At 37.6% G+C, this 22,500-nt stretch overlaps 1 protein-coding gene across 1 annotated transcript in view; it reads right to left on the bottom strand.

The window, feature by feature from the left end:
• The window catches only part of LOC136852975 (gastrula zinc finger protein XlCGF57.1-like), a 169,381-nt gene extending 150,663 nt beyond the window's left edge, over positions 1-18,718 (bottom strand). Inside the window, exon 1 of the mRNA XM_067128051.1 lies at positions 18,368-18,718. The gene's annotated coding sequence lies outside the window, so the exon portion shown is untranslated. The remainder of the gene's footprint in view (positions 1-18,367) is intronic.
• Positions 18,719-22,500: the final 3,782 nt, after the last annotated feature.

Genomic DNA, 22,500 nt, shown 5'->3' with positions numbered 1-22,500 from the left:
TAACTAGTACAATATCCTTACAAACAGGACACTTGCAGAGCAGGACTTGTGTCAAACTGTGAATGGTGATCACCAGGAGGGATACAACGCAGACATCATGAGGGAGAAATATGATAAAGCCTTTTATCCCAACCGACTGCTGACTGACTCGTGCAAAAAAAAAAAAAAAAAAAAAAACTCTTCAAAGTGCGGAGGGGCAACAGTCCTAGGTCAAGCCAGAACTAATGGGGAGAGGGCTGGGGGCCTTTGTGTAGCCACACTCTATCACAACTCTTTAGTTAAATTTTGACTAGCTTTCCTTGTCATTGCCAATCACTCCAGCTCCAAGTATAAATATAACAACTAGGTGAGGGAATTTTTTTTTAGTTTAATAACCACGGAACGTGCTAGAGAAACTCATCATTTTAAAGTCCCAATTGTGTGTTTGTGGAGAAAAATGAATTGACATTGACTGGGTATTTGGGAATTAACATATGTATAAAACTATATGAAAATGTCAACCATTTAGAGACAAATTATATATATATATATAAATATATATATATATATATATATATACACATATATATCTATGACTGTGAAATATTTTCTGTTGAATCAGAATTCCATCAAATATCAGGAGCCCATAAAAACGCCAAAATGTAAGAAGTAAAGGCTACATTTCAGAGACCAAAATGTCTCCCTCCTCAGGCTGGTCTCTGAAATATAGCCTTTATTTTCCATATTTTGGCATTTTTATGGGCTCCTTATATTTGATATATATATATATATATATATATATATATATATATATATATATATATATATATATATATATATATATATATATATATATATATATATATATATATATATATATATATACATATATATATATATACATATATATATATACATACATACATACATACATATACAGGCACACACATGTAGAAACAACTTCGGTTCCCTGTTGTATTGGCAACAGTGAGCCTTCATTCGCCCTAAATTTTCACGGGGCAGTTTTTCTCTATCTCCCTGTCCTCACCTGTTTGAATATTCATGAGACACTTCACCATGGCCGAGCTATAAATATCAGTTATTGGTAAAAAAGGAAAGATGGAAAAAGGATCAGAAGAGGAGGAGTGCAAAACTCTCTCTCTCTCTCTCTCTCTCTCCTGACTTCACGTAATATTTTATAACTGAGTTGCCTTTCTTTTATTTATTTTGACATTTTTTAAAACGAGCCTTTGCATATTCGTGTAATTACAGAATGAATGGCTTTTCAATATTTCGGTTATCTGGTTATCTTACATAATAATCTTAATAATAATAATAATAATAATAATAATAATAATAATAATAGAAGAAGAAGAATGAAAGGTAACTGGCGACGAAAGGTAATAACATCAATAAGAAGAAATATTAACTGGTAATGAAAAGGCAATCAAGAAAGGTCTTTGCATAACTATCTATACAATTCTTACAATCTGACATAAATAACAACCTCTGGATACCTACAACACCAACATTCGTCTTCGTAGCAACAAATATTGGAACTGGAATACAGAATTTAGGCCAGAGGCCAAGCGCTGCGACCTAAGAGGTCATTCAGCGCTGAAAGGGAAACTGACAGTAAGAAGGTCTGAAAGGTGCAACAGGAGCCAAACCTCCCAGTCGCACTGTGAAACAATTAGTGAGAAAGAATGGAAAGTACGATGGAGGGAAGAGAATATGACCGGAGGCACAGCAAAAGGAACGAAAGGGTTCGCAGCTAGGAGCCGCAGAGACGCTGCAAAGAACCTTAAGTTAAGTTTATCTTAGTTTAACCAGGCCACTGAGCTGATTAGCAGCTCTCCTAGGGCTGGCCCGAAGGATTAGATTTATTTTACATGGCTAAGAACCAATTGGTTACTTAGCAACAGGACCTACAGCTTATTGTGGAATCCGAACCACATTATAGCGAGAAATTAATTTCTATCACCAGAAATAAATTCCTCTTTTTCTTCACTGGCCGGTCGGAGATTCGAACTCGCGGCCAGCAGAGTGCTAGCTGAGAACGGAACCCACTCTCCCAACGAAGAACTGCAAAGAAAGAACCTTAAGTAATGCTTACAGAGGTCCACGTGAGGTGCACTGACGGCACTACCTCCCCCGCCCCCCCTACGGGAAACAACAAATATTAAACAGATAAATAACAAGTAAAAAATGCGCCGAAGTTTCTTCGGCGCAATCGAGTTTTCCGTACAGCCGTTACAGCGTAGGCTATAATCAAGGACACCGAAATTAGATCTATCTTTCGGTGGTCTAAGTATAATGCTGTATGAGCCGCCGCCCATGAAACTTTAACAACGGCCCGGTGGTGGCCTATCCTATATCGTTGCCAGAGGCACGACTATGGCTAATTTTAACCTTTAAATAAAATAAAACTGAGGAGGCTAGAGGGCTGCAATTTGATGTCTGATGATTGAAGAGTGGATGATCAACATACCAATTTGCAGCCCTCTAGTCTCATTAGTTCTTAAAATCTGAGGGCGGACAAAAAAAGTACCGACGGAAAATAGAATGCGGACGGACAGACAAAGCCAGCACAGGATAGTTTTCTTTTACAGAAAACTAAAAAGACTCAATTTATAAGGGAGACGAAAGTGGTGTTGAATCCCCTACTTTTAATCTCAAGAATTTCCCCTCTCAACCCCATCCTATTGTGCTGAAGACGAAGAGGATCCAGACTCACGTAAAGGGGATCCGAATGCATGTAAAATGAACCTTAAAATGAACCTTCATTCCGTATTCATTCTCGTCCGTAACTACCTCTCTTTGTTAATAGATTCCTGGAAGCCATGAGGCTTCAGTACGCCTTCTCCATTCTTATAATGTTCAGAGAGAGAGAGAGAGAGAGAGAGAGAGAGAGAGAGAGAGAGAGAGAGAGAGAGAGAGAGAGAGAGAGAGAGAGATTCTGTCTGAATTCATTGCTTGCTATTAGATTGAGAGAGAGAGCTTGCTATTAGAGAGAGAGAGAGAGAGAGAGAGAGAGAGAGAGAGAGAGAGAGAGAGAGAATTAGATTTTATGAAATTTAGCTGTCAGCAATTACGAAGTAACAGTTAGAGAGGTTGGACAGTAAGACTGGTGAAAGGAAGAGTAAATGGAGGTAGAGAAACGGCTGAAAAGTGGTTGGAGTTACATGCCGAAGGGACGCTGCTAAACAACAAGAGAGAGAGAGAGAGAGAGAGAGAGAGAGAGAGAGAGAGAGAGAGAGAGAGAGAGAGAGATTTATTGCTTGCTATCATATCCTTTCATTTTCAAAATTTCTGTACATGAGGTCCTGATTTCTCTTTAAATAATAATAAAAATAATAATAATAATAATAATAATAATAATAATAAATGCTTTATCTCCAGTAAAATACACTAGCGTGAATTTCATACACAGAGCTGAAATACAAAAATGGGGTAGTTCAGCCCATGCACAAACTGACGTAGTTTTTTTATGTACATATATTTCCATAATATCTGCATACTTTTGTAAAAGTGGTAAGACTGCATAACAGATTATGAGTTCCAGGGATACCTTTCCTGGACTATAATCAGTTTCCAGTTTAATCACAGCCCCAAAAACAATACTGAAATACTGGATACTAGGCTGTGCTATGAAGAGAATTGGTGATGAACACAACATACCATGCAGTAATTGTAACGAAGCACAGGCGAGCTATCAGATACGGAACAGGCGGGTCGAGGCAGTTCATACATGCGAGAAATTCGGGTCACTGCATCAATTGGTGTGTGGATGTGCTGCTTTTTCAATAGCGACTGTACACACGAGAGGAAGATGCTGGGATCTGCGATCATCAATCACACTAACTTCATCTAGACCAGTCATTTAGCCGTCAGATGCCAGAGGGAGTTGGGTATGTGAATACTTAATATAAACAGTATAATTTGAAGCAAAGATAATGACTGGAAATGAAAGGACAAATCATAAGTTCAAAGCAGCTGAGATGGTAATTATCTTTAAAACATCTGCGCTAAGAAAGGGACCCTACAATAATAATAATAATAATAATACGAATTATTATTATTATTATCTTGTTCGTATGGATCACAAAAATACGTTCAGCAAATAACAGCAATGTAATCTATTCTATTATATATATATATATATATATATATATATATATATATATATATATATATTATAATTTATAATCAATGAGGAAAAATGATTCACACATTTCTTTTCATGTGCTTTTTATAGTCGACGGATCGTTTCCGCACCTTTTTGCTGCACCTCCAGGACTAAATTACAAATTGACATATGCCGTTCTTATTACAACATGCGGACCTAACAACTTAGTCAAAAATGTAAACCATGAAGTTATTGGGGAGATGAATTTCTAATGGTCAGCAGGTCTTGCTGGTGGTCCTTGTGGCAGCAGGAGCTTTTCTGGTGCTCCGTAGGACACGACCTATGCCACGGTGTGCAACGAAGGGCTAGGGCGGGGGCATGATTCCAGTCTCTGGCCGATAGTTTTGACTTTCTCTGTTGTCGGTAGTTCCTATCGTGTTCAGGAGTGTCCTGTCGCTCGTTTCTCCCTTCAGATTCTCAGATTCTCACAGGATGACTCTGTCCGTGTTCCTTTGCGTGTTCAATACAGGCTTATGTTGATTTATACTTATGGCATCTGTTATTTGCAGCCTTTGGAAACGGGCTACTCTGTGCGAGATCTCTGTGCCTTCTGATAATTCTTCTTGTGTAGGTTGACGATAATGGACGTCTACGTAATGTCGGAATATTGCCCCTTGGTTGCAGTGGGCTTCCCGTCACCTGTGCAGAGTGGTAGTGGTATGACGTATGTAGTCATTGTCAGGTTCCTTTGGTACCTACATTTAAATATACTGTATAAACTACGTTGGTCGACCTCCACATCTCTCTACAGGGGGGTGTTGCCTATTCCACATTACAAAGGTGTTGACTCAAGGAGACACGTAGACGCACACAACACATAGCCTATATGTGTGCGGGTGTGTGTGCGTGCGCACGTGGAAACACACACGCATGCACACATATATATGAAACCGTGATTTATATACTGTACAATCATGAAGCTACAAATGTCGTTTAATATCCAATTCACGCTACTTCGGGATTATCCCCGATGGGGAACTATCACCGAAGGAAAATATTTTTTTTAAGTGATAAATGGATCGGTACCACCGGGTCTCGATGACCGGGCGGTACCGAACCATTATCACAAAAAAAAAACTCCCCTTCGGTGATAACTCCCCACCGGGGATATTCCCGAGGTAGCGTGAATTGGATATTAAACGACAGTTGTAGCTTCATGATTACACACACACACACACACACAGTATATAGCCTATATATATACACATACATATATGTGCTTTTGTGCGTGGAGTGTGTTTGCATACACAAACACACGCACACACACGGAAGGGGAAGGTCAGGCTCACCATACAACTGGACAAGGAGGACCAACCTCGTCGCCTTCGCCGCTCCTGCAGGAGCGTGGTGGATGCAGCGGTTGAGTGCCTCCGTGCGCCCGCAAGGAATATTATGTGTCAAATTTTCCTTAGGGGCCGAGAGGCAGCTCGGAGACTTTTAGTCCGCGGAGCTCGCTACGTAATCAGACGCTTCACGTAGACCAGTACCGCAGGTGCGATTTGTATACAACTTGATAGTTGTATATTCGCACACATATGTATGTGTGCGTATGTATGTATGTATGTATGTATGTATATATATGTATATATATATATATATATATATATATATATATATATATATATATATATATATATATATATATATATATATATATACATATACTGATAGGCTATATGTAATGTGTGTGATTGCATCCCACACACACACACACACACATATATAATGTGTGTGAGTGCATTCCCCACATGCACGCACACACATATGTGTGTGTGTGTGTGCGCAAACACACTCCCCCACTCACATACATACACTTAAACATATATATATATATATATATATATATATATCTGTACACATATATGGGTGTGTTTTTGTGGGGGGAGTGTGTTTGCATGCACAAAAACACACACACACATATATATATATATAAAATATATGTGTGTGTATGTGTGTGTGGGGGGGGGTTGATGTGTGTTTGCGTTTGCATACACACAACGCACACACATTGACTGGAAGCCGTTGGTTCGTACTGTCGAGTGTTCGAGTCACTGTGGTGAGAAACCATCCTTCACTTATAATTCTCCTTCATAGATACTCTCGAAATAGCGCGAATTGGATATTAAAGTACATTTGTAGCTTAATGTTTGTATATAAATTGCCACGGTGATGTGATAAAAATATACGAATTTTCATCATATCACCGTAGCAATTTTTATACAAACATTAAGCTACAAATGTACTTTAATATCCAATTCGCGCTATTTGAGAGTATCTATGAAGGAGAATTATAAGTGAAGAATGGTTTGTCACCACAGTGACTCGAACACTCGACAGTACGAACCAACGGCTTCCAGTCAATGTGTGTGCGTTGTGTGTATGCAAACGCAAACACACATCAACCCCCCCCACACACACATACACACACATATATTTTATATATATATATATATATATATATATATATATATATATATATATATATATTTTATATATATATATATATGTGTGTGTGTGTGTGTGTGTGTGTGTGTGTTGTGCATGCAAACACACTCCCACAAAAAACACACCCATATATGTGTACATATATATATATATATATATATATATATATATATATATATATGTTTAAGTGTATGTATGTGAGTGGGGAGTGTGTTTAGCACACACACACACATATGTGTGTGCGTGCATGTGGGGAATGCACTCACACACATTATATATGTGTGTGTGTGTGTGTGGGATGCAATCATACACATTACATATAGTTTATACAGTATATACATTTATATAAATATATATATATATATATATATATATATATATATATATATACATACATACATACATACATACATACATACACACACATACATATGTGTGCGAATATACAACTATCAAGTTGTATACAAATCGCACCTGCGGTACTGGTCTACGTGAAGCGTCTGATTACGTAGCGAGCTCCGCGGACTAAAAGTCTCCGAGCTGCCTCTCGGCCCCTAAGGAAAATATGACACATAATATTCCTTGCGGGCGCACGGAGGCACTCAACCGCTGCAGGAGAGGCGAAGGCGACGAGGTTGGTCCTCCTTGTCCAGTTGTATGGTGAGTCTGACCTTCCCCTTCCGTCCTCCGTCCATTCCAGTCAGGGGGAAGAATCCGGACACTCCGTTCGGGCGATGTGGCCCTCAGCTAAGTTGACCCGGGGTGAATCCACAGCCACGCTCTGCGCGTTCCGATTCGGTTTTGGAAGGCGAGTCAGGTCGATCGCAAGCTCTCCCACGCATTTGTCCTTCCGGAAGTGCCGCTTCTGCATCACCTCCAACTTGAGAACGGGGAGTTGAAGACGACCTATTTCAGCGCCAAGTTCTGCTCCGCCGCCGCACCGGTGAGGACGAGCTCGCTCCTTTTGAGTTCCTCGCCTCCTTCCCAGATTTCCCGCAGCGCGAAGGTAAACTTTGAGAAGAGCCCGTGGCCGGCGATGCGTTGCCCCTCGTGAATGCAGATGGTCACCTTCCACTGGTCCTCTTTCGCTTCTTCTTTTTCTTCTTGTTCCTCTTTGTTGCGACGGAGGTACTTCTTGATACGCTGAAGCAGGACCTGACAGCGTGGAACAGGGGAGTGACTGAGGGGGCAGAAATTAGACGAAGAACAGACGAATGAGACAGAGAATGATGGAGAGAATTACAAGGAGAGGAAAAACAAAGAGGAGAATGAGAAGAAGAATGAGGAATAGGAGGAGCAGAAACAGGAGGGGGAAGAGGATGAGGAAGGGGAAGAGGTGGTCGAGTGGAAGGGAGGTATGTATGTATGCATACGTGCATATGTATGCACACATATACACGTATACATACATATATATATATATATATATATATATATATATATATATATATATATATATGTCTGATATGTGTATATATCAATATATATATATATATATGTATACACAAACACACACACACACACAACTGACACATATCAATATATATATATAACACTTTCCAATCTGATATGTGATTAAATGCAGTCGTTGTTACACGGAGGAAAAAACTACAAAATAAAACTATTACAGGAAATAGCGCCCTCGATCATAATTATAATACGCGCAATAATTGTCGTTGGTATGCATCATTTAAGATACAAATATATCAATGGATATGACAATGTGAAATGAACGTACGTTTATATTGCATGAACGGGAGGAAACATTCTAATATATATTGTATATATATACATATAGTATATAGGTATGCATGTATACACAAACACACACACACACACACAACTGACACATATCAATATAAACACATATAAGCCTGAACATAACACTTTCCAATGAAGTTATCTACAAAAAAAAACACGCATACACAACTGATACAAAAAAACACAATTAGGATTAAATGCAGTCGTTGTTACACGGAGGAAAAAAAAAACTACAAAATAAAACTATTACAGGAAATAGCGCCCTCGATCATAATTATAATACGCGCAATAATTGTCGTTGGTATGCATCATTTAAGCATAATCATGGCTGCAACGAGAGAATTATGGGAGTTTTATGGGATTCTGATGACCCTTTTGTTATTAAACCCGAAAACTAAACAGGTCATATCTCCGTTGCTTTGACAATGTGAAATGAACGTACGTTTATATTGCATGAACGGGCGGAAACATTTTAATATATATTTTATATATATACATATATAAATATTATATATATACATATATATATATATATCCGAAAATTTTACCCGTTGAGGGTATGAGATTTAGCTTAGCAACCAATATATATTTTTAAAATGCATCTGGCCATTGAAATCTGGGAATTATTTACATAATATTTTATTTACAAATGCATTAATACTGTCTACATTTCACAACATACTGGTGTTCGGGAACTGGGCACCAATATTCAATGACAAATTCAAATAGGTATTATATTTAATATTATGATCAATTATCATAAGATGAACCCTATTCAAATTGAACAAGCCAACAGGGACCATTGCCTTGAAATTCCAGCTTCCAAAGAATATGGTGCTCATCAGGAAGTAAGTAAGAGAAGGTAAAGGGAAATACAGAAAGAAGGGATCTCACTTATTATAAAGGAAAAAATAAATAAAAAAATTGATAAATAGACAAAAATGTACTGAATCACGAGGCGAATAGCAACAGGGTATACGTGGTTAGGTATTCTGAGATAGTAGGATGACCTACTTTCCAAGTCACAGTTAGTGTTCTTTTGCAGTTATATTAATAAGTTGTTTATTTCAAGGGAACATGACCTTCCCTATAGGATGAAATCTGTATCAGTAAGTATCAAGATTTTCATACACCATGTCTGATCAAATTACACTCACACGCCAATCAAAAAGGGCTTAAATAATACCTTAACTATAACTATCATTATTCCACTGCCTCCCTGTGAAATTCCCATTTCCGGTACAAATTCTCTCTCTCTCTCTCTCTCTCTCTCTCTCTCTCTCTCTCTCTCTCTCTCTCTCTCTCTCAGACAAAGATTCCTACTCTCCTTTACTGACATGTAGACCCTATTCCCTTGGTATATATTTTATGGAAATGGGAGGAGCGTTCCTTTTGCTTCTGAGACAAAGGAGAATAGAAGGTTAGACTACAGTGCTGCCTAAATGAAGTTACCACTTTTCGGTACCGAAAATGCTGCGTATATACCAGTGATAACATTAGTGTGAGCCAGGGTGGTATATTTGAAGAGATAAGATTATATATACATATATATATATATATATATATATATATATATATATATATATATATATATATATATTATTTGTATATATTTACATACATATATATAATATAATATATAAGATTTTTTATGGAACGCCTTTTAAACTTATTCATTTTTGGTTTCCGATTCAATTTTATTAGGGCGTTAAAAACCTAGGTGTTGTTACGCCAGTTTTAATAGACATAAATCAATCAATCAATCGTGTGAGTCACACACTGTAGAAGGTTATTATTATTATTATTATTATTATTATTATTATTATTATTATTATTATTATTATTATTGTTGTTGTAAATGATGAAAATTAATTTTAAATATAATATAATACATGCTATATAACAACAGACTTGTGTGAAGCATTCTTCTCAAGTCCATATATGTGGAAAAATTAAAAACAGCAAAGAATCAAATGACCGTACACATATACATATATACATACATATAATGTATACATATGTATACATACATACATACATACAGATATATATGTGTGTATATATAGTATATATACAATATATAATCATAGCTTCGAACAGATGAAATCTCACTGGTCTCTATCTACGCAACTGAGAAGTGTGTTCTATTATCTACTGTATTTTAGTTCGCCTCCCCCACCCCCTCCCTCCCTCTCTCTCTCTTCCCTGGGGAGAAAACACCCGAGAGAGAGAGAGAGAGAGAGAGAGAGAGAGAGAGAGAGAGAGAGAGAGAGAGAAAAAATAGGGCGATCTAAACACCGGCAGGCTTACTCAGGTAATGGTGGGCCAACCATTTTTAGGCATCCGCATAAAATTCGTGCATTATTTATGCCCCATTTTTCGGCGAGATAACGTTGGAAATTGAGAGCCACAAGCCCCGGAAACTGCAGCAAACCTCTGATAGACGAAGTTCCTGCTGGGAATTTGGGAACAAGTTCAGCCTCTCGCCAGAAAATAAATAAAAAAAAAAATTAAGAAAAAGGTGCAGCTTTCCCCTTATGCTCTCCATACTGCCAAATATTTTAAATATATATTTTGCAACGGAACCATGAGTGTATTTCGTTGTTATTGCAAAGGTTACTTATTGTGTTTTGCTGTTTCTGCTAAGGTTACTTATTGCGTTTTGCTGTTATTGCAAGGGTTCCTTATTGCGTGTGGCTGTTACTGCAAAGGTTACTTATTGCGTTTGGCTGTTACTGCGAGGTTTGCTTATTGCGTTTTGCTGTTATTGCAAAGGTTCCTTATTGCGTTTGGCTGTTACTGCAACGTTTGCTTATTGCGTTTTGCTGTTATTGCAAAGGTTCCTTATTGCGTTTGGCTGTTACTGCAACGTTTGCTTATTGCGTTTTGCTGTTATTGCAAAGGTTCCTTATTGCGTTTGGCTGTTACTGCAACGTTTGCTTATTGCGTTTTGCTGTTATTGCAAAGGTTACTTATTTCATTTCGCTGTTATTGCAAAGGTTACTTATTGTGGTTTGCTGTTTCTGCTAAGGTTACTTACTGCGTTTTGCTGTTATTGCAAAGGTTACTTATTGCGTTTTGCTGTTACTGCAAAGGTTATATATTGCATTTTACTGTTACTGCATAGGTTACTTATTTCGTTTTGCTGTTACTGCAAAGGTTACTTATTGCGTTTTGTTGTTACTGCAAAGGTTACTTATTGCGTTTTGCTATTATTGCAAAGGTTACTTATTGTTTTTTGCTGCTATTGCAAAGGTTACTTATTGAGTTTTGCTATTTCTGCAAAGGTTACTTATTGCGTTTTGCTGTTATTGCAAAGGTTACTTATTGCGTTTGGCTGTTACTGCAAAGTTTGCTTATTGCGTTTTGCTATTATTGCAAAGGTTACTTATTGTTTTTTGCTGCTATTGCAAAGGTTACTTATTGAGTTTTGCTGTTTCTGCAAAGTTTAGTTATTGTGTTTTGCTGTTACTGCAAAGGTTACTTATTGCATTTTGCTGTTATTGCAAATTGGAACATAAAAAAGTGCAGCTTTCCTTTTCTGCTCTCCATACTGGCAAATATTTTCAATATTTTGCAAAAAAACTATCAGTGTATTTGTTGTTATTGCAAAGGTTACATAAATGCTAGGACTAGTATCCTAGGATTAACATACTTTTCCATTATTCTATCTTAAGGGGAACAAAAGAATATTTTGTCATTTTTGTGATATTACAGTTGCCTTTTATGCTTTAAAAAGACGAAATTTTGCATAGGCTATATGTTCTTTCTACAAAATCCTGTCATGTAGGCTATGTAATTAGGTGTATTCAGTTTAATTTACTTTTTTGATGTATAAGATGCAACAGATCAATCAATAGGAAATTACATAAATGGTTTTCAGGATATATTGACTATATATTCCAAATATCAACATTCACCGGTGCCATAAATATATCTGTTGTTAATAAGCTATCTGTCATAATTGGAAAGCCTGGAAATTCCTGATAATAAGTACCAAGTCAGTTAACTGTGTGTCAGTTTTTAATGCGGCTGGGAGTCAGTAGTCTCTCTCTCTCTCTCTCTCTCTCTCTCTCTCTCTCTCTCTCTCTCTCTCTCTCTCTCTCTCTGTATGTATGTAGAGAGACAAAAAAAGGACACAAACTCTCACATCAGTGACAAATGCCTGATACAATTGTTGATAACATCACATAGCCTACTTGCAGTTCTTGCTGTTTACTAACTGATGTTACGTACGTAAATATTTTACTATTCCCAGCTTCCAAGATATAACTAGATCGAGTATTTTTCACCACAAAGTTATCCCAGAAATAAAAGAAAAACAAACATGTCAAAGAAAGACAAATGTATGATAATACTCCAAAAATAACTTCCTCCGCGTTAACGTACCACTCATAATTATGTAAGAGATTAAAAGAAAAATTATCTGACTGATTACATAAAGGAAGACTAACTCCTCAAACAAACCCCAAGAAGAAGAAATGGAAGAAGAGGAAGAAGAAGAGAGGAACACAAAACGCAAGATTCACATAAGATCCTTTTTTAGGACCCGAAAGACGAGTTTTTTTTTTTTTTTTTTTTTTGAGGACCCAAAAGGCAAAAATTTTTTTCAGGACCCGAGAAACAATTTCTTTGAGGACCCGAAAGACGATTTTTTTGAGGACACGAAAGACCTTTTTTTTTTTTTTTTTTTGAGGCCCCGAAAGACGAGTTTTTTTTTCTGAGACCCCGAAAGATGTGTTTTTTTTTAAGGACCCGAAATCGTTTTTTTTTTTTTTTTTTTTTTTTTTTTTTTTTGAGGACCCGAAAGTTTTTTTTTACCCAAAAGAATTTTTTTTTTTTTTTTTTTTTTTTTTTAGGACCCGAAAGACGAGAATACGAGCGACTTGTGGTCATGACAGAGGAGTTGTCGTCCTTCTTGTTCTTTTCCTCTCGTAAAAACACAAAAGAATAATGCGACTCTTGGTTGACATTCTGCTTGCAGCGGTCTTATCAAAACAACGGACAAAGGAAATTCTCTCTCTCTCTTTCTATCATTCCCCTCTTGCGCAAAACGTTAACAAGCCTTGAGGACGAAGGCATAACGAAATAATTCTCAAAGGGAGTATGTTATGTGTTCTATTTCCTCTTCCAGTGAAATTGTGATACTATATATTGCTATTGCTTACGTACGTCCCACCCATGATGGTATCCAAAATAATAATAATAATAATAATAATAATAATAATAATAATAATAATAATAATAATAATAATTGTTTGAGACAGAAATGTTGCCAATCAAAGAGAGGTACATTAGCCGTCTGAGGAAACATTTGGGTCTGTTTATTGACTTGTTTTAAAAGTGACATGACTTGTCTACGTTTGTAAAATCATTTGGCAAACTAAGCCAAAACAGATACTGTTGTCAATCCCTTTAAATTATATATATATATATATATATATATATATATATATATATATATATATATATATATATATATGTATGTATATATATAGGCTATATAAAATTTATGGCACATAAGAATAAATATACGTAGTTTAAAAGTAATGTACTACTCAACTGCCTTACTATCATTCCTGATTCCATATGTAAAGGACACAATTATATAGCAGTCATGTATACTCACATAGAGAGAGAGAGAGAGAGAGAGAGAGAGAGAGAGAGAGAGAGAGAGAGAGAGAGAGAGAGAATTTCTTTCCCACTGTCTTACTATCATTCTTGATTCTATATGTAATAAACACAATTATACATATGTAATGAACCTGAGTATGAATACATACGAATGATAATGAAAAAGCAAAAGACGTTAGAAGTGATTTTTCTCCATTACATTTTATTGCCCCATTACGCTACCTGCTTTCCCTAACATAGCCTATAGTTCTGAATCACTTTCTCTCTCTCTCTCTCTCTCTTACACCATTCGTCTCTTTCCTCTCCCCTCACCCCTCCCTTATCCCCTTGACCTGACCTCTTCAGAGGAACGAGGACCCATCATCAACCACTCGTATTGTCTCGCTGTCACCCTACAAGAGGGGTTTTCCTGAGAAGGGTCTGTGGACCGTAGAGAAGGAAGGAAGCGACAGAACGCGTTTGGTTCCTGTCAATCTGACGTCAATGATTGTTTGTCTTACAATACATGATTTATTGACATGTGCACGCGTGTAGTTTGGCGTCCTCGGCGATTTTTTCCCCCATTTATAAATATTGTAATAATAAATAATAAATATTGTTCTAGTTTTAATTATTTTCCGACACCATTCTTCCCATTACTGTTTAGAAGCGATATATTTGTTGAATATCTCAAGCGCCTCTCTATCGTCTTTTTAATAGGTCGGTGAATGCATACTCTCTCTCTCTCACACACACAAATAGTCTTCAGCAATTGTTTTAATTTTTTAGTAAATATACAGTAATAATAAAAAAAATAAATATTGTTATAAATCTCATTAGTGTTATTATCCATGTTATTTTCTGATACCCGTCTTCCCATTACTGTACAGAATCGATATATAGGTTGAATATCTTAAGCTATTTCGTCATCTTGAGACAAACAGTTCTGTGAATGGTTACTCTCTCTGTGTCTCTCTCTTACACACACACACACACATAACTTTCTCTCTCTCACATATACACGTACAAAAACTCACACATACCCTACATTCCATCTTCACGTCTGGCATTCCAAGCCCATATGCCCAAATAAAGGGTCGGTTCTCTCCCCTCTCTTCGAAGTTCTATCTGGTTCTCCCATTTACACGTTTATTCCAGCCATTTCCTTCTCCTCCCCCTTTCATTCTCGCTCTTCCCTCTTTCCTCTCTTTCCACCAGTGCTGTGATTGCAGTCCCTGAGTGCAGGTAATACGAACGTTTTAAGTTCTCTCTCTCTCTCTCTCTCTCTCTCTCTCTCTGCGTAATGGAAGTGCCTTATTACCTGGCTTTGCGAAGGCTGCTATTATTGAAAGGGGATTCATTGATGCTGGAATGGAATGGAATATCGAATTTAGGCCAAAGACCAAGCGCTGGGACCTATGAGGTCATTCAGCGCTGAAACGGAAATTGGGAGTAGAAAGGTTTGAAAGGTGCAACAGGAAGAAATTCTCGCAGTTGCACTGTGAAACAAATGTTAGAGGTTGGATAGGAAGATGGAAGAAAGATAATATGAATGGAGGTACAGTAAAAAGGAATGAAAGGGGTTTCTTCAGCGCAATCGAGTTTTCTGTACAGCGTATAATCCTGTATGAAACTCTTAGCCACAGCCCATGAAGCTCCTAGCCGCGGCCCATGAAACTTTCAGCCATGCTATGTGGTGGCCTGTGTTGTTGGCACCTGAAGCGGTGTCAGATGCACGATCATGGCTAACTTTAACTTTAAATAAAATAAAAACTACTGAGGCTAGAAGGCTGCAATTTGGTATGTCTGACGATTGGAGGGTGGATGATCAATGTGTCAATTTGCAGCCCTCTAGCCTCAGTAGTCTTCAAGATCTGAGGGCGGACAGAAAAAGTGCGGACGGACAGACAAATAGCCATCTCTATAATAGTTTTCTTTTACAGAAAACTAATACTGGAAATGCGGAGAAAAGATTTAGCTGGAAACTGGAAACCTGAAGAGTGTGGGGTTTGGTCTGAGAGTAAGCTGCAGGACTACCATGAATGAAGACAGGAAGAAAATTAGACGAGATGAAGACGATAACTCCAAGGAAAAAGTACCAGATTTCTTAGTCTTATTTTTCAGTAGGACACCAGCCCAAGAAAGTTTATTTGATTGGTCTAAGATAATAATAATAATAATAATAATAATAATAATAATAATAATAATAATAATACTCCACAAATCACAGAAATGTCTTAAACTTTCCAATTTTCACCTCACAATTATATATATATATAGCCTATATATACATATAGTATATATATATATATATATATATATATATATATATATATATATATATATATATATATATATATATATATATATATATATATATATATATATAAAATATGTACATGTATATACACACACACACACAAATGATACAAAGCGATTTTCCATTTGATGGTACGATAATCTGGTGAGGCTGAGAGGAAGAAACTTTATATAAGGTATTTCATATTCATGAGGGCAAGTTTTTAACTCCGGCGCCTCTTCCTCCTGAAAGAGAGAGAGAGAGAGAGAGAGAGAGAGAGAGAGAGAGAGAGAGAGAGAGGCTTCACTTTATTTGTTTTAATATTAAAAATCCTAAATATATGTATATATATAAGTACGATAGCCATTTTACATTTTACCTAAAATAACTATATATTCAGATGTATGCACACTAGCAGACATTAACCACACATACAACCTACAGGCAATTTCAGCCAGATGCACACGTATTTTGAATACCTGTAGGGCACAACTGCCTTTTAATTTTACGATTTCCCCAACAGACTTCCCCCCCCAAAAAAAAAAGTTACACAGGACTGCAAAAAGTAAGAGGGGTCCTGCAGACTTCCAAAAAATGAGCGACGGCTCCACAGGCTTCCCCCCGCCAAAAGGGGACGGGGGGGGGGGTCTCTACACACTTCCAAAAAGTTAAATTGGAATGGCCGATAAAAATTGAGAGGTATTTCTGAAGTCTTTATTATCCAAGAATTCGGTCCAAATAAAGATGAAATAAAAGAATATAATTGCTAACCAAACCGTGCTCATTTTCTAATTTGAATCTACGAACACTGCCACAGTGCATTATCCTTTATCAAAGATAGGCCTATACCAACAGACTGGTTCTATACAGTCAAACCCAGTAGCAAAATATCTGTTCGGTAACGATAAGATCGGGCTACATTGTTTTGTAAAAGTGAATAGTTTCTCTGAATAAAGCTCATTTCTATAACAGAATGCTATCTTCGGCTATTGTGTTTCGGAAATGAAGCTCAGAGAGAGAGAGAGAGAGAGAGAGAGAGAGAGAGAGAGAGAGAGAGAGAGAGAGAGAGAGAGCCATTTCAATACACCATTTTCCGAGAAAGTTTCAAAAGAGTCAATTCGCCAAGGTCGATGAACGCTGTAAACTTTATGCCATTATCGTCTTTATGTTGCCTCCCAAAAGACGAATTCCGGATGCCAAGTTGTCGAAGGCCCTCTCAAAAGAGATTCGCGATTGTTGAACGTAAACGAAGTTGATTCAGGCTGCCACGGCTTTGTTGGAGGAAAGTTTGGTCAATTAATAACCTGTCTACAACAGGTAATGAATGCTAGCGAACTGCTTATATAAGAGATCTCCTTGAAAATACACTGGGAACGTAAAGGAGTCTTATACAAGCTGCGTTGCACACAAGGGTTCATTAATCCAGAACACAGGTCATAATATAAGTCTACATACTTCGGCTTATATAAACGATTAAAATTACGAATTTGTCTGCACAAAATTCAGTGTATTAAATATCATTAATCGAAGGATGGCCACCTTTAAGAGGTTTACAAACCCATTTTAGCCGTGGGTTTGACATTTTATTCAAAGCAAGTGTCGTAATTCTGCAATTACACAAAAAACGGGAAGACAACTACACGAAAGTAAATGGACAGACATCTCGCTGACAGAAACCTCAATTTATCATTTTCATATCCATACACCAGTCCCTGTTGCTTCATGAACCACCGGTGCTTCAAAAATAAACTTCAAAGGAAGGATACCTACTTACAATATCCAAATGGCGGTATAAGACCTTCAATGATGCATACGCCTACAATACATACTTAAGAGTATCCAAGTAGCCCTAGCCTCAAGGGACCTAAAATCACGCCTAGGCCTGTAATGCAAAAACCGGAAACTAATAGGGGCCCAAAATAAACTTCTACAGCAGCTGACCTATTTAAAATATCGAAAGAGTACTAGACGACATAGGCCATACCAACACCTAAGCCTTATAATGAGAAAACCGTTAACAAAGAGGTTTAGGATAGACCTACCTTGAACCGGCTATACAAAATCATTATTGCAACACTCACCACCAGCCAGAGAAGGCGATGGCTGTCCCCTCCATTTCCACAATCCTCATCCTTTAACCGGCCAGGACCGTCTCATCCTAGGATTAATCGTGGGTCGGCGTCAGGATTATAATCCAAAATGCCGGCTGGGCGTCTCAACTTGAGACTCTCAAGCCCGAAGATAAATAGGCTTCTAATGAAGGTATATTATGACCTTGTGTCTATGTTTTGTTATTTTTATTATCACGAGAGTCTAAGGCCATCGTACACTGAGTCTGAAGCTTCAAAACCAATTAAAAACACGCGAAAAACGATCTAAAACACTCATTGTTTACGCTCACACACACTATACTTCACGCCAGAAAAAACACTGATCTTAAAAATCAACTAGACTGTATTTTAACAAACCAAAGCATAAAACGAGTCACTGGCCGCCATGACATTATGGAACCTAATTATTAATTCTGGTTTGCGAAAGCTAAATTGATAATGCTAACCTCATCAGAATCCGTTGTGATAGCTTCATGAAGGGCCGTTGTGGTATACGCATAATCTTTTTGTATAAATGAGTTTAGATTCGATTTCGAGCGACGGTTACGTTTTTGAATGCGTTCGTGTTCTGTTAGCTGCGCTTTTTAGGGTGTTCATTGGCTTGGGTTTTAGTGAGTGTTCGGTGCGCATGCGTGCTTGTAATTATGATTAACGTTTAAATACACACATTCACAGCATGCATAAATACGCATGTATGGATATGTAACAGTATATGCGTGTCTGTCACCGAACATGCTTATTTCGGCGCATATACTCTTGCATATGTTCATATGCATAAACTTGATGAATGCATGTAGCCCATACCAGGATTTCAGTGCCAACATACCTACAGTATATGTGTATATATTTGTCTATATCACGTATGTGTATATTTGGATATGCCTGTATGAGCTTACGTGTTAGTATTCATATTAAATCTCCAAATGAGTTTCCCTGCCATCTCATCCTAGTCCTATTTCTTTCATGCAAAATCGATTTAAACTTTCCCCCCTTGCCATCGAAAAATATAAATCCCGCCAAAGAAAAAGAGAGAGAGAAGAAATCTCCCATTTATCTCGTCCCACCATAATTGCTTCCTGGAAATCCTAATCGAAGACCACCGTTTTTATCCCATTAATCCTGGAACCGTTCGCTCGCCCAGAAGTCCTGCGCCTGATCTATATAGTCCCATGGGATAAGCCTGGAGGTGGGGAGGAAGGGAGGGAGAGGGGTAAGGTGGGGAAGTAGGGGTAGGGGAGGGGGAAAGGAGAAGCTTAGAAACTTATTTCACAGGTCACGACGTTTCTGCAAGGATTCCGTCTCATCCCAATTGACGAGGATGATCAGGAGATGAGGATTGAGGGGAGGGGCGCCTCCCCCACGTCAGGTGACCTGGAAAACGAGTATGAGTAGAGAAACCCGACGGAAGCCGCTGGAATTCGGTACCCAGCGGTTTCTGGAATCTGGAATGGCGAAGGAGAAGGATGGAACACTTGAAAGTGATGCTGGAGATGAGGATGGTAAGAAAAGAGGGGAATATTAAGGAATGCAATGTAACGATAAATTTAAGGGATGCTGAATTTCAAATATGTGAAATGTATTAGCTTCGGGTTGGGAATAAAACCGGCTGTGACGATACGGATTACGAAAGTGAAGTTGAAATGAAATCTGTCAAGAAATGAGTAAGTATTTATCTGAATAAAGTAATTAAAACGCATACCTGCGTCACATTGTGAAGTTACACACCACATTTTGAAACTGGACATAGACCTAAGTTACCAATATTGCTCAGAAACTATTTCCGTTGCAGGTTACGGAAATTACCATTCTTCAGATACCCCGAGATGCCAAGGAATCGAAATCCGGGTGGGGCATAGTGATTTGGGCATGTTTAATTAAATCTTAATGACATTACTTGACTTGGTTAGAGAATTAGGCACCTGATAGGTAACTGGGTTTATCGAAGTCGTGGTCGAGAAGGGTAGCCTATAGGCCTAGTAACCTTATCCCAAAAGACTGTCATAAAAAAACTTCCCAACCTTTTTTTTATTATTTATAAAGAGAAAGTTCAAATTCCTAAATTTTTATTGGTATGGAATGTGTACACAGACGAGAGCACTCTGTAGTGAGCATACCTTCACTAAATCTTTCCATAGACGAAACGAAAAAGCTCGTACTAATGAATGCATAGGGACCTTTAAAATTATTATTAATATATTATTATTATTATTATTTACCCAACATCAAAAAGACTTGAAATACATGCGTAGACAAAGACTGACGTACCTTCCTTTTTGTGAATGGAGGCTTAAGGATGATACACCAATGAGTTAATACGTGAATGGTCTAGTGCCATGTATCTAAGGATGCCTCAGTCACACGACAGTCGTTGCTTCCTACACTACTAAACCCTTCGAAAGGTATTAAATCAATATATTCTAGATAGAACCAGTCGCAGAAAATATCCATTTTAAATAAAACTCAGTACTTACATCATTTAATCAACTGCGGCGTGGCCATATCCAAGATCTTGGCCAAGATATTCGCCCTCAGGGTCAAAGTCCACTTATACTAATAGAACGCGCTCGAAATTTCGTCATATTAAGGCCTATTTACCTCGCTAATGCAATGCCAATGTCGTCTTTAGGGGTGGCCCCGAAAGAATGCACCCAGGGGGCGGGGGGAGGGAGGGAGGGAGTGAAGTTTTTGAACGAGTTTGTCAACCAAAATCAGAAGTTGGGAAGTTGAGAAGTTGACTCAGTCTGGGATACTTTTATGGGGGCGAAGTTTGGCCAATTTGCGTCGTATCAAAAATTGATATCAAAAGCCTGGCAAAATGGAGCAGATCGTTTAGGACGGGACCGAAAATGGCCTGACGTGTAATGGATGTTTTAAAGCGTTGTCTATAAAAACCTGCGTCGGCACATGGTAAATGAATTCTCTTGACATCGTTCTGCTTCGGCGGAGCAGATAATGTGATGGTATACAATACACGAATGAGACCTATATTACTGTTTAATAAGATTTATGTGTAGTAAACTCATTGCTGATAACTTTTCCCAATAATAATAATCATGTAATAATAATAATTTTAAAAAATCCCTATGCATTCATCAGAAAGAGCTTCTTCGTTTAGTCTATGGGAGGACTTAGTGGAGGTATGCTTGCTACAGAGTGCTTTTGTCTGTGTAGGCTACATATTTCATACCAATAAAACTTTAGGGATCTGAATTTCCTCTTCAGAAATAAAAAAAAACGTTGGGAGTTCTTTTTTTTTGCAAGACAGTCTTTTGGGATAAGGTTACTAGGCCTATAGGCTATACTCTTCCCGACCATGACTCCGACAAAACCCAGTTACCCACAGGTACCTAATCCATTGCACAATGAAATATTAATCAACAAACGTAACATAACCTGAGGTTATATAACAGAGATCGAGGGATAGCAAAAAGCGCTCTCAAATGAGCGTATAAAGCGCCAACAAATACGCGCTTGGAACCTGTCTAGATATCCTCAATACCTGCCCTTAGGAAACTTCCGTGAGATTAGCCTTATGATTTATAGCGTTATTGCATAAATTTCTGTCATAAATCTTTTGGTTATGTAGATTATAAAAATAAGTATCACAGAGCTGTTAGATTAAGTTGCTGTATAATGAATTTTGATTTTTATAAACTGCAACACACTAAAAATATTAAAAGGAGTAACTATTTATATTACGTTCATTTAACCATATTTTCATATCGCCTGTCATGAACCCTTATACATTCTTATCAGTAAATCTAGTCACTTAACGGTGCAAATAACTCATTTCTTGACAATAGTAAAGGGTTCAATCCACAAGTAAAGATTCTTGGGTATTTTTTCCAGTTCTATATTCTTCTAATTTTATTTTTTTAAATTATTCAGTTTACTTCTCTTTCCCTCTAATTCCTTCTGACATTTGTCTGACCTGTCATAATCATATCAACATTCGTTTACCTTTTCCTACGTCAATATTCATGGGCATCTGGACCGAAATATTTCTTTTGAAAGGGGAGGTGAGGGGGGGCAGGACAGGGCATCAAGCTGAGCGATGCCCTCAACAAATTTCAACCCGGGGGCATATAAGTCCCTCCAAAACC

This window comes from Macrobrachium rosenbergii, chromosome 26, assembly GCF_040412425.1.
Source record: "Macrobrachium rosenbergii isolate ZJJX-2024 chromosome 26, ASM4041242v1, whole genome shotgun sequence".
NCBI classification, from domain to species: Eukaryota; Metazoa; Arthropoda; class Malacostraca; order Decapoda; family Palaemonidae; genus Macrobrachium; species Macrobrachium rosenbergii.
Note: the sequence above shows the minus strand (reverse complement) of the source record. Positions and strands in the feature narration are given on the sequence as shown.